This window comes from Elaeis guineensis, chromosome 11, assembly GCF_000442705.2.
Source record: "Elaeis guineensis isolate ETL-2024a chromosome 11, EG11, whole genome shotgun sequence".
NCBI lineage: Eukaryota > Viridiplantae > Streptophyta > Magnoliopsida > Arecales > Arecaceae > Elaeis > Elaeis guineensis.
Window position 1 is genome coordinate 12,277,860 of NC_026003.2, and position 13,580 is coordinate 12,291,439.

Here is a 13,580-nt window from a genome sequence, read left to right on the forward strand (position 1 = left end):
CATTCTCTATATGTTTTAATTTCTAATTTAATGCCATGTAATAATCATGTAATAGGATCTTAGATCTAAGGATTCTCTGGTTTTATAAAATAAATTTTGATTTATTTTAGTCTTCCGCTGCATAATCTTGAAAAAAGTTTCAAGATTTAACCCTGAAATCCTAGATCTGGTTCCTTCAGATGATACTAGAGCTTATTTATTAATAGAGAACCTCTGATATGTCCTTTAGGAGAGAGCTCCAGTCTGCAATTCTCAACCTATATAGATGGCCAAACTGCAGTATGTTTGTTTAAATGCTGTTAGAAATGAAGAACTGAGTCATGAGGTGATTAGATCTCTAGGATTATTCAAAACTATTGTAGTAGTAACTTTATTTTATCCAAGAAAAATGTAATCAATAAAAGAAAAATAAAATAACCTCTTCATTAGGTATTCCACTTGTAACTACTACTGACAAGTCTTATTCCATCCACTGATGATCTTTGAGCTAAGCTAGACCTTGGCTTTGGTAGTTTTAATTGTTGAGGAACTGAATGAAAAAATAACAAGACATTCAGTACTATTGCTATGTGTAATGTATGAGAATATAGGCATGCTTCAGATTTTTGTGGACACTGCAACTATTATTGTACTGTTGCTATGTGTAATGTATGAGAATATAGGCATGTTTCAGATTTTTGTGGACACTACGGCTATTATTGTTTTAACCTCCACAGACATGGATATCTTATATATTATCTTTTATTTTCCCTTTCACATTAAATCTCTTCTATTATTATGTATACTATATCTAGATTGGCGACTATGATCTAAAAGCTGATACAATGTAGGTGAGGACCAAAACATCAAAAATATAGTCGGAATGAATGTGGCGTAGACCAAGAGATGTGAGATCTATCAGCCTAGGAGATAACCTTACTGAAATAAAGTCTAGGAATGGTGGTTGTCTAGCGATTACCATTATCTATGTGTGAGAGAAGTGGGGTGGTTATATGGTTGCACCTATCTTACTACTGCTAAAATATGAAAAAAGTGATATAACTACTCAAAATATAGTAATAATGTAGAGAAGATAACTACCATTTATGGCAATAATGGCCTACATGGTGCAAATCAACAATGACGAGTGTCAACAATTAAGCAATGGCATCTATCTTAGTATTTAATTGGAGCCACTTACAAAAATCATATTTTAATGTTGAATGAGAGATCCTTGTGCCGATAATAAAACTAGTTTATCTTTAAGTTATCTTTTCTTTTATCTTTATTTTTAAATTTATTGCTTTTAGTTTCCAAATAAAACTCTAATTTACCAATAGAAGTAGCAATAGAGCACTTTGATCATAACTCCAGCTGCATCCTATATTTTCTTCTCCCAAACGGACAGTGTGATGGTGGTGAAAGTTTTTGAAGATTAAGTCATATGGACAAAATCCATTATTCTCTTTCTAGCTAATCCAACAATGATGGCACACTCGTACGTTTACCCCAGCTCGAGCCACAAGACTTTTCACCCTTATCTATCAGCCAGCAAGCTTTCTAGCACACCCATCTCCCCTTTTCAATGGTCAAAAAGGGGAGGCAAATAAATGTTGTATGTATAAGTGAATCAAAGAGAAAGACTATCAGAGAGATAGCCGTGATCCTATTGAACAAAGATGTGTGTATGTTTTTTGCCATTAGATTATTGTTCTTGTTCTTTCTTTTTAAAAAAAATTAATGAAGTATTTGACACATTAAATGCTTTTGGGTGTTGAGAGTATTTGATGGGTGGCTGTGATGCCATCGCTAGTCATGTGCTTACTGGTTCAACACAAAGTATGCAATTGATATTTTATCCAATCAGTTGAATTTCAGATTTAATTTTCTTGCTTAGAAAGGTTTTTTTTTGGGTGGGGGTGGGGGTGTGGTTGGTGGGGGTTGCGGTTAATCTCACTATATTTCCTTGCATTTGGCAATCAAGATTAAAACCTAAGAAATCAGATCATAGTATTGTGTTGATTTATTATAAACTTAAAGAAAAATTACATATCATTTTAATAATTTTACGTATTATCATAATATTATAATAAAAGCATGAAGATATGCGTGCGCGCCCACATATATATATATATATATATATATATATATATATATATATATATATATATATATATATATATATATATATATATATATATATATATGTATAATGTCTTGCTTTTATTTTTAGGTTTTCTGTATAAAAGCAGAGAAAAAATAATATTTTTAAAATCTCGCAAGGTAACCTTTTGTAGATAAAAATCTGAGAACATACGTTGCAATTATTGATAATTCAAAAAGAGAAAGAAACTAGTGGATGGTTTTTGATCCCTATGTGCTAAGTTATTCTACTGGAAGGAGTATTTGATAACTGGGATCAATTAATCTACAAAATATTTGACTACTTTTAGCATCAAATATTTTCTTATTCATGTATTTGACTACTCTTTGCATCACTTGGCTGTTCCAATTGTTGCTCTTGAAGAGTTTTTGGCCATTATCCAATAGAACGTCGCTAATGCCGCTGAGGATTTGGATTAGAAATGACTAGCCATGGTTAACTATGTACTTTATTTCCATTCACATTTTTTAACCAAATGGGAAGTTCGAAATTTGGATCATCGAATGATATGGCAATGTTTTACTGGATGGTCCAAAGTCTACGTGGTAGAACAGTTCTAACCAATAATTTCTCCTAATTTGGTCTCCGCAGGAGGATGATTACTTGGATTAAAGATCAATTCAGATAGACACCAGGGACTGGTAATCACATCAATGTCCTTACCCAACACTGGTTCTCACATGTTTCAATTGGTGGCCTGCACCTGTTAATGTTTCTGAAGTGGATTGCAACTCGAAAATTTCTGAGCTTCTGGATAGTCGCAGGGATTGGGACTCATTAGATTCATTCTATCTTTCCTGATGAGATAGAATGTCAAATTACGGCTATGGTTGTTCCTATCTATACTAGACCTGATAGGCTTACTTGGGGAATTTGTTCTGCTGCCAAGGTTCCGCTGGAGGTGGACAACATTGTCTCCCAGCATAAGCATAAGAATAAGAATAACAAGAATAAAGAATATAATAATAATGATAGAGATGTATTAAAAAAAGTCTGGAAGAAAATGGTATAATTTCTTTGTATGTATGATTTTCTTCGAGTTCTTGTTCATGGTAAATGCATGATTCAGTTGACAATACAATCCCCTGGGTTCGCGGAGAGATCTCCATTCTCATCAGAAGAAACATCACCACCCGTAAAATGCATTATGAGATGGAGCAAGTCAGCATTACCTGCCCGTTCTTCACCATGGTGTGCCGGGTTAGATCATCTCCTCTCTAGTGCTAATAAATGTGCTATCTTGTCTTCTGGAAATGGGATCCGGCAAAGTCTGCTTCTTCTCTTATGTCGCCTTAACTGATAATATCATAGGAGCCATTTCTTCAAAGTCTTCAACACAAGCTGCCAACATCTTCATCATGGTCTTCACAATTGCCATCATCATCATGGTCATCACGATGGCCATCATCACCATGATCAGGACCAACATCATCATCATCGAAGTTGTCATCATAATCATAATCATAGTCTTAAGGTGTAAAGCAATCAATTTGAGCAGTCATAGTACCTTCTTTAAATAAGTAGCAGCGGAGAAATTACCACTTCCTATGCTGCCCAATCTATGTAAAGCCTTGAAAACTCAAATTGATTTTCCCAATAGGAAGGGAGGGTGGGGGGGGGCACGTGAGTTTCAATTACAAAATCTAGTATAGGGCTCATATTAAGGTTCACCATCTTAATACCAGACATCAAATCAGTGCCAATCTGTTAGTGTGTCAATACAAGGCCGATTTGGCTTACCGAGTGTCAGTACACCCCTTCACATCATGTATTGGTACCTAATTGGTACAGTATTATATGCTCAGTACCATCCGGTAAGGTCCAGCAAATCTTGGCTTATATGCTTCAGTTTTGTTTCGGAGAAAAATAGGATGTGAAATGCACTCAATATTATATAGATGGCTAGTCAGATGAAGGTGGAAAAAAAAGAGTTTACATGCTAACACATTGCCAAATTCAAAAACATGGATTTTGAAATGAAAATATGAACTTTCAGAGATAATCTACAGGATTTGGAATTTCTACTAACAAAAAAGCAAATTTTCTAGAAAATGCATATATTATCCAAATAGATCAATTTTACAGAATTAATTCTTCTAAAAACAAATTGGTACTTTGGCATGTATATCCTTTAGAATGTGCTCACTTGATTATTTACATCTAAAAAAAAAAAAGCAACATATATATACCCCCAGGCCTAACCCATCTAAAAATTTGAAATTTGCATTCATGCCCCTGCAGTTTGATGAAATCCTCCAAATGAAAAGTAAGCACATTATTTTCTCTGAAAAAAAGTGATAGTTTCCTTACTTTCTTCCTTTTACAATAACTTTTTGGAATAAAACCTTTAAAAAGTTCTTAATTGTTTGCATGTCCTTCAAAATGTGAAGAAGTGCAACTGTACCATCAGATTAATTTCATACATTTTCCTCAAAATTTTCAGTATTTATAAATAACTTAGGGGGAAAAAATTATGTATAAGTTATTTTTAACCTAGCCAAACTAAGATTAAAATGAAATGAATGCAACATGATAATAAGAGCACTAATGTAAATTTGGTACTTCTAGAAGGGGCACGCATATATGCACTATTGACATTTTGAAGGGTGGATAAGAAACTGTGGAATTTTTGACAGAAATACAAATATCAACTACTTGATATGAATTATCCCAAAAGAATTGATAATCAATTAACAAAAAGCTACTGAAATGCAAGCAGAGAGTAGTAACATACATGTCTTATCTATGTTTACTTGGGGGGCTGATTCCAAGGCATTGAGAGTCTAATTCTTAACATCATCCTCACCACCACTTGCAATCACAGTGGCATATGGATGAGGTTCAATACAATAAACCACAGATCTGTCTCCTTTCATAATATGCAACAACTTCCCATATCTCTTTCTTCCAATGAACATTAGGCCACAGGAAATGAAGATTAGGCCACAGGAGGATCCACTGTTGACATACTCATGGTTGGAACTGTAAAAGCTCACCTTCATTGTCTCACGGTTGTGCCCCTTGTATACTTGAGGTTTAGGCTAATTTCCATCAGCTAAGGATGATGATGAAAATAGTTTGGACTAAAGTTCGCCGTCTCGATACCAAGCCCTGTACCAGTGCTAACCTATTACTGTATCAGTATAGGGCTAGTTCGATATATCAAGTATTGGTACATCCTTTGTACCGTGTATTAGTACTGAACTGATACAATATCATATGCCCCTACTATCTGGTTTGGTACAGTATGGCAAATTTTAGTTTGGACCCATCTTTAGTATCAATATCCTTCGCAGGTTTTAGGGATCCAAGGATTGAACTAGGTCCCAAACATTGATATTTAGCGAAAAAATAAATCACCTTAAAATCGTACAAAGCCAGCAGCTTACTCTAGTCTGGGAATGACAAATGTGCTATTTCAATACCTTCCTCACCAATAGGATATCGTTGGTAGAAACAGTTGGTCGAATAACCACAATCATTATAGGAGGATGTTTTGTTGTTGAGGGTGGGTATAACATTGAAGAGGTCTCTCTAGAATCCAGTAGGAGCACTAGGAGAAGGGACTATGTATTAGGTTGGAAGAGTAACTGATGGGTTATTTATGGTAGTGTAATTTTCCAGCCCAAAATAGGCCCGATCCATTTGATCGGCCCAGTCACCAAGGGAAAAGGGCCCATCAAGATCCATGCATGAATATTGAAACACCACAAAAAAAAAAAAAGAAAAAAAAAACAAAGAAAGAAAAGCGATGAACCCTGATAGGAGTCTTCTTCCTCCCTAAATCGCAGCAGAAACTCAAGTTTGGGAGGGACTATAACACCTCCCTTCGGCCTATTTAAATAGGTCAAGCTCACCTTTCGAGCCCCACCAACTTCGGCCACTCGAGATCATTGGAAAAATCTCTCTCTCCTTCTTCTTCTTCCAGAAGCTTTCTACCAGGAACCAAGTTCATCAAAAATGGAACCCAACCACTGCCATTCGAAAACTTTGATTAGCCCTTTTCTCCCTCTTCTTAAGGCCTTAGATTTTTTATCCTGACCAACAATCGCCAAAAAACTTTTAAGGAAAATGAACTCAATTTTTTGTAGTCTTTCTCTTTGATTTTTGGTGCCATTTATCACCATTGATTGTCAAGAAGGGAAGCACCAACTGCACCGCCAAAGCCCCAACCACTGTCGACCCCAACCACACCGATTGTGGCCTCTATTTGGGGGAAAGAATGGGGAACATCAGACCCCTGTTCCACCAAGGAAAAAAATAGAGAGGAAAAAAAAGAAGATATGCAGCAAGCTGCAAGATTCCTAAGGACTTTACTGCCAAATGATATGCAGTAAGCTGCAAGATGACACGTAACTCTCTACAAGATGATATGTGATATTATGACCCTACTATAGAAAAAATATAGTCCTAGCTCATGGCTGATGGGATGAACTTGATATTTTTGAAAGAATTTGAATTCGTGAATGAAACTCGAATTTTAAAAATGATTGAATTTGGCATGAATAATATTTTGATGATGCTGCATAATAGAAATTGATTTTGAACTAATGAAGTCTACATGCGTAATTTCTATAACTCATTATTTATTTTATTGCATATTTTAATCTAGTTGAAGTGTTCATTTGTTATTGGGTTGTCTGGCTCATGACTCCATATTTTGCTGTTTTTATAGATCTTGAGAACTAAGATAATATGGAAATATATACAGGAGAGTGATTAAAAGTAGAATTTTGATACTTTTATTTTATATTGAAAACTTTATTAAATTTATTGTAAGGTCTTTGAATATCATTGAATTTTATGAGTCTTTAAAAGTTAAATTTAGTTAGTTAAATTTGGACTTAATTTATTATATAATTATTCCATTGTAGTTTTATGATAGCATGATAAAATGTCTTATATGCTTGTGAAGAAAGTTTTCTAGGATTATACGGTGGTTGTTGTGTCTCCTAGCTCGTGAACTCAGGTCGAGGGTGTGATAGGTAAGGTATTTGTCAAGGATTCCATCTGTAAAACTTTGGAAGATGAGGTTGAGTGGAAGAGGCATCACCAAGTAGACCACCGTGCTCTCTTTCAGCTCCTCTTACATCTTCTCTTATAGTCTTTAGATATCATTGCCTAATCAGTAGAAGGGATGCCATTAGCTCTATGAGTCTTAGAGAATCTCTGCTGTGTTGCGCTAGAACCTCCATGCATCATGCCAGTTCCTCCATGTATCACACTGAGCCATAATTCCTATATTCCAATCTTTGATCGTTAAATGTAGGGGACTATTGTGGTGTAGAGAGGGCTTTTTTAGTCCCACATCGGTTATGAGTTAAGAGGGAATATTGCTAATATAGATTGAAACTTTCTCTCCCAATATGAGGCGCCTTTTAAAAGACAAAATCATGAGGCTCTAAATGATCAAGGCCCATTGAAGTCAAAGACCCATTGAAGCCTAAGGCCCACTGAAGCCTAAAAATAGTCATGAGTCAAAGCGGACAATAACTCACATATGCAAAGGCGGAGGCATAAGCCAACCATCTGAGCCATTCGACTCATTGTCCCATGACTACAATATTGGCACCGTCTGTGGGAATGCCTCCTATCCACATATATTTTTTCTTGATTGGGGGGCTGTGTTGTGGTGTAGAGAGGGCTTCTTTAGTCCCACATCGGTTATGAATTAAGAAAAAATATGGCTTATATGAATTGAAACCTTCTCTCCTAACGTGAGGCGCCTTTTAAAGGACAAAACTGTGTGGCTCTAAATGATCAAAGCCCATTGAAGTTAAAGGCTCATTGAAGCCTAAGACCCACTGAAGCCTAAAAATGATCATGAGTCAAAGCGGACAATACCTCACGTATGCGGAGGTGGAGGCATAAGCCAACCATTTGAGTCATTCGATCTATTAACCCATGACCACAACAGGGATGCTCCTCGATTACTCCTCAAGAAAAAAAGAGTAGCAAAATAATTGTTAGACTTAATAATCTTTCAGACCATGGAAAATCCAAGAAAATTGTTTGAATGAGGGAGATTTGATATCCTTTCCTATTCATAAACCATGCCTTCACTTTTAAGTTGCATATGGGTTTTCCATCTGCTGAACATAGTAATTCATAATAATCCATTCTTTAAAGTCTAAAATAATGGAGGTTCCTATTTGTGTGTTGATAAGAAGTTCAATCATAATTAAGGTTTGGCTTTCCTACATGGCATCCTAGTTTGAAGTGCTGGTAGTGAATTTTTGCCATTTGGGCTTGGATTCGTTCTAAATAACTTAAGCATATGCATTTTATCTAGGCAAGAGATGAGTGGAAAATTAAGAAAAAAATCATCACATCATTTCAAATTCTATCCCTCATCCTTTCTTAGGTTTAATCTAATGCTCATTTGCCTACTAAATTCATTATATAAGCATCACAAATGCTTCCAATATTTATTGCCCACCTTAAACATCAAACTCATAGAATACCTCAACAACACTTGAGCCTGTATGTAACCTTGGAATGAGGACAATATCAACCACTCGAACATGTGCTGGTTGATGAAGTCCAAAAATTTCTTAGCAAATAATATATTTTTTTCATGGTATTAAAAATATTATTACAATACGTTTGTAAGATACATATTGCATAATCATGTTGCATAGATTTTATTAGAGCACCCCGACATTTACCTAGCCACAAGTATCTCATCATGTAGCTATGCCAGGCTGCATAAACAACAGCACATTGCTACTATATTGACTTCTTTTTAAGTATGTTAATTTGAAAGAATCCACCTATGCACTAGGTATCAAATGTCTAGCAAACAAGGATGATACATAGGTGTGCATTGGTGATTACCAACTTGATGGATGTCTAGTGCTGAATCTTCCTCCACCCAGATCCATCTTGTTGCACAAGTAGACCATGTCCAGCTAGCTTTCTAAGCGAGTAGAAATTCTTATATTAGATAGTTTCAGAGGATCTAATAATGAGAATAACTCCTTGTTCATCATGAATAGTCCAAGTAGTACCAATAATGCCCTTTTGTTTTACAACTTGTCCCATATAATTTCTGTATTAACTTTAGAGGTGCAAATGGATCCAGTTGGACCGAGTCATGAGTAATGGTTCCTTGATCAGATCCTAATATTCGAAGGGGATCCAATCCAATAGAAGATCGGGTCAGATTAGATCCGATCCATTGCCAAAATTTTCAACCCAATGGATTATTTAAATCGAGTCAAGTCCATGTATAATCCAACCCCAACCTAAAAATTCAGATCTGGATCAACTCCAGATCAAACATAGCTACTTACGTTCTAATTACTATATAACCAACTATTATTAGCTACACAAAGTACATAATAAGCGATATCACTCTAAAAAAAATTAGGATATACAAATTATTGGCACTAAAATCTGGCTCTCGGTCGGAAAGGCTGGAGCGATGGCGCATTCTCCTGAAAGAGAAACCTACAAGATAAGTCTTGGCCAAAGTTGGCTCTGATGGGAACCCTCCGATACTTAAATCAGATATCAGGAAAACAAAAGAGAGGGAGCGTTTGAGAGAGATTGTGCACAATATCTTAGGGATCCCCTGAAGGCCGTTTTGTAGGTGAGGGCTGAAAAGCTGTTTTTAGTAGATTGTTTGGCTAATTTGGATGTGATATGACTAGATTTTCGATTGAAATCTTTGAGATCAGGTAGTTACACCTGTCTCATCTATTTCAGAGCTAGTTGTAGTGTCGCAGGTATTTTTGAATTGAAAAAAAGGATGCAAATTGGATCGGACTAGTTTCAGTTGGAGAGACTTCGACACAGTCTGATAAAGATGGATGCCGAAGGAAGGAAATGGCTAGAGCCAGTCACGCTTATAAGAACAAGTATCAATGGTGTCCGAAGCTTACCTACCGTCGAAGTCAGAGATCAGCATATCCAGATGTCGACTGTTGCGGAGACTGGGACCAGTTGGTGGAGCCTAGGTTTGAGACCGAAGTCAGGATCAGCTGGACTTTGATGTTCTGCTTAGGAAGATCGTCAGGGATCAAGGATCGTCAGGATTCGAAGTTAGGATCAGGAAGGCCCAGAGTTATATACTGAATGATCTCCTTCAAACAGCCCTCTCATAGTTCAAGGGAGATATATCTACCTCTAAGATCTGATGCCTCATCTCCAATAGTGCTATGTGTTGGGAATAGTGTCCCAAAGCCAATCGTCAGCCTGTTGACGGTTGTGCTCCTTTTGTATTAGTACATGAATTATAAATAAATAAAAATTATTTTGGTATTTTTTCATCACAAATGTTTCATCTTCTAATGAACTCCTGTGTTGTGGTGAAGTCCTTAGGACTATTTAGACTCGACAAAGGAGGATTTGTCACTTAGTCCTTAAACCTGTTCGCGATCAAATGATACGTTGTTACCAAGGACGACAACGTTTATCGAGCATAGGTCGTTGTGTGCCATATGGGTTGGTTGTCCTCATAACCAAGGAGTGTGGAGACACTGGTATGGCATACAGGTGAGATGTAATGGTACATCTGCACTGAACGTGACCGACTCCGGAGCTATTTCTGCTGTCAAGATTTGCTCCGATGGGATATGGGTATAAATGTCCCTCCGACCTGAGACCGTCACGGTGACTTGCAAGCAACTCACTGCACTTAGGCACTGGACTACCTGAATTTCTAATTCAGTGACGGAAGGCTGCTGGGTGTAGTCAAGTACTTGACTTGTCGGTGCGTGTGTCAAGATGGGATTGACCACTCCAGTTTAGAAGCTGTGTACAGTCGTGTTTCAATTTAGCAAAACCTTGGCCAGGGTAGTCCTAGTGAGGAGTCACAGGACTAATTGAGTTGAGCACGATTTGGATGATCTCATCAGGGTTGACAGTTTAACCCTGAGTCATCCTAAACACAAGGGTCAAAAGGAATGAATTATACAGTAACCATATTCACGTAGGTTCTGAATATTGCGATTGCAACTATTCGACCTATCCGATCGTCGGGTATCATTGCTAGATGGTCACTTCGATTAGTACAGGAATTGGTTCCTGTGCTATCGGCTTAGGTTCGAACCTGCGGGGTCACACACATTAGAGGTTCCTTTCTGATCTGATGGCTGATTATGAGTCTTATGTGTCTGGGACTCTATGATTGAGAATTAGGATTCTCTGATCACGAGTTCCACACATTTTGGGTACCGGGGTCAAAATTTTGAATTTCAAATTTTGAATTTGAAATTTGAACTCTTTGATCAGGGTTTCATATCGATTGTCTCTGATACCTAATTGCCCATCGGATTTGGACTCAATATTTATGAGAGGTTTAATTAGTGATTTGATCGCTAATTAACTCAATTTGATTGAGTAATTATTTTTAGATCAAGTCCAATTGAATTGGATTCAGTTTGGATTGACCCGATTAGGTTAAGTGTTGATCTAATCGCTAAGGTGGCTTAGTCCCTGATTTGATCAGGGGTTAGATTTAGTTAATTCCTGATTTGATTAGGATTTTATTGAGCCTAATTAAGCCTAATTGTGTTGGGTTTAATCTGGTCTAATTGTGCTTAACCTATTTTAATTAAGTTGGCTCAATTTGAATCAAACCACTTTGTTTTAAATTCCCTGCGCCACCCAACTTCCTTGCGCCCATTTGAATTCACGAGAAGAAATTTTCTCGTGAATTTTCTCCCACGCAAAGCTCTCTCACGCCCATGTTTCTGTGCGCTAATTATTTGGATTAACTTGGTTTGTTACCCATCCAAATTCAAAGGGGTTTTGAATTTGAATGGATAACCAAATAACCATGCGCCAGCTTATCCTCTTTTGTGCGCCCCATATTCCACACGAGAAATGGTTTCTCGTGAAAGTCTCCATGCACAAAAAAAAAAGGCCACGCTATCTCTTCTTTCTCGCACAAATGGATGAGGATAAGATTGGTTGACACTTGAATTCAAATTTGATTTGAATTTAAGTGAGCAACCACCTCTTCTTATCCACTCACACGCTTTCAACATCTCTTGCGATGTTTTATAAAATGAGAAAGGGAGGGGGCGTGGGAAATGAAAGAAAGAAGAGAAAAAGGGGCGTGGAGAGGTTCTGGAAAAATTTTGAAGTGTTCAAAATTTATCGAGAGGAGAGAAAAAGGAGAGAGAAGTGGGCGCAGGGTTTTTGGTGTATACCCTAGGATTTCTACCTAGGGTTCAGGAAGTGAGATTGGTGTGCCACGAGTGTCGTGAGTTTACCAAATTTTAGGAAGAGATCCATCAGTCTCTCAACCAATCGTGCAGACAATCCAGAGCATCCGAAGAGTCGGCACACATCGATCGAAAGAGTTCGATCAACATCAGCCATCAAAAGGGTGAAATCACGAACTAGCATTCGTGAGGAACCGATCAGACGGGAGCTTCGTGTGGATGATCCGCAGAGGCCAGACACTAGTGTGGCTGCGACGTGAAGATCAGAGCCCCCCGACGGTGATCAGATTACGGTGATCGACTACCCGCAAAAGGTGATGTGTTCTGAACACAGTACAGTAAAAAGTTTATTGTTTTAAATTTGAATTTCAAATTTAAATGCATGCTGCTGTATCATATTTAGATCCTAGTGTAGGGTTAATTAGTATTAATTAATGAGATTAATTAATAATTTCACTGTAAAATAATAATTTTGAAAAAGTTTTAAGATTATCATTTTGCCCATGCACTGAATTTTCGCTTCTAATGGTATCAGAGCCATGGTTCTAGAATATGATATACATATGCATGTGTAGATTAAGGTGTAATCTATAAGTTTAAATTTAAAATTTAAAATTTTAAGTTTGAAATTCAAAATTTGAAATTTGAAATTTGTTAGAAGTTTCAAATTTGAAATTCAAAATTTAAATTTGAATTTTGAAATATGAATTTTGAAATTTAAAATTTGTTTGAAATTTTAAATTTGAAATTTGAAATTCAAAATTTGAAATTCAAAATTCAAAATTTAAAATTCAAAGATTGAAAATTCAAAATTTGAAATTTGGTTGAAATCTCAAATTTGAAATTTGAAATTTGAAATTCAAAATTTAAATTTTGAAATTTGTATATTTAGAAATACTTGATCCAAGTAGCAAGTAATCTAATTGGGTTGGTTGCTATGGCCGTCCGGTCATAGGAGAAAAGTAGGGTTTAAAGGTCCTCTCTTTCCATTCGATGGGGTCTCCTATGGCGATAGGGGTGCCGATGCAATTATATCCCATGTCGATAAAGCAGCGAAAGAACTTAATTATAAAATTTATCATGAATGTGTTAGATTAGATCTAAAAAAAAAATTATGATTTATTTTGAGTTATTTTCTGTTATGAAATGAGCAATAGGATTGCTGTTTATGAAATGTGCTGACCCGTTTGTGAAATGAGTCAACACATTTGGTGAACAAAAAATAAAATCTTTCAAAATTTGAAAATTATTTTCGAAATACC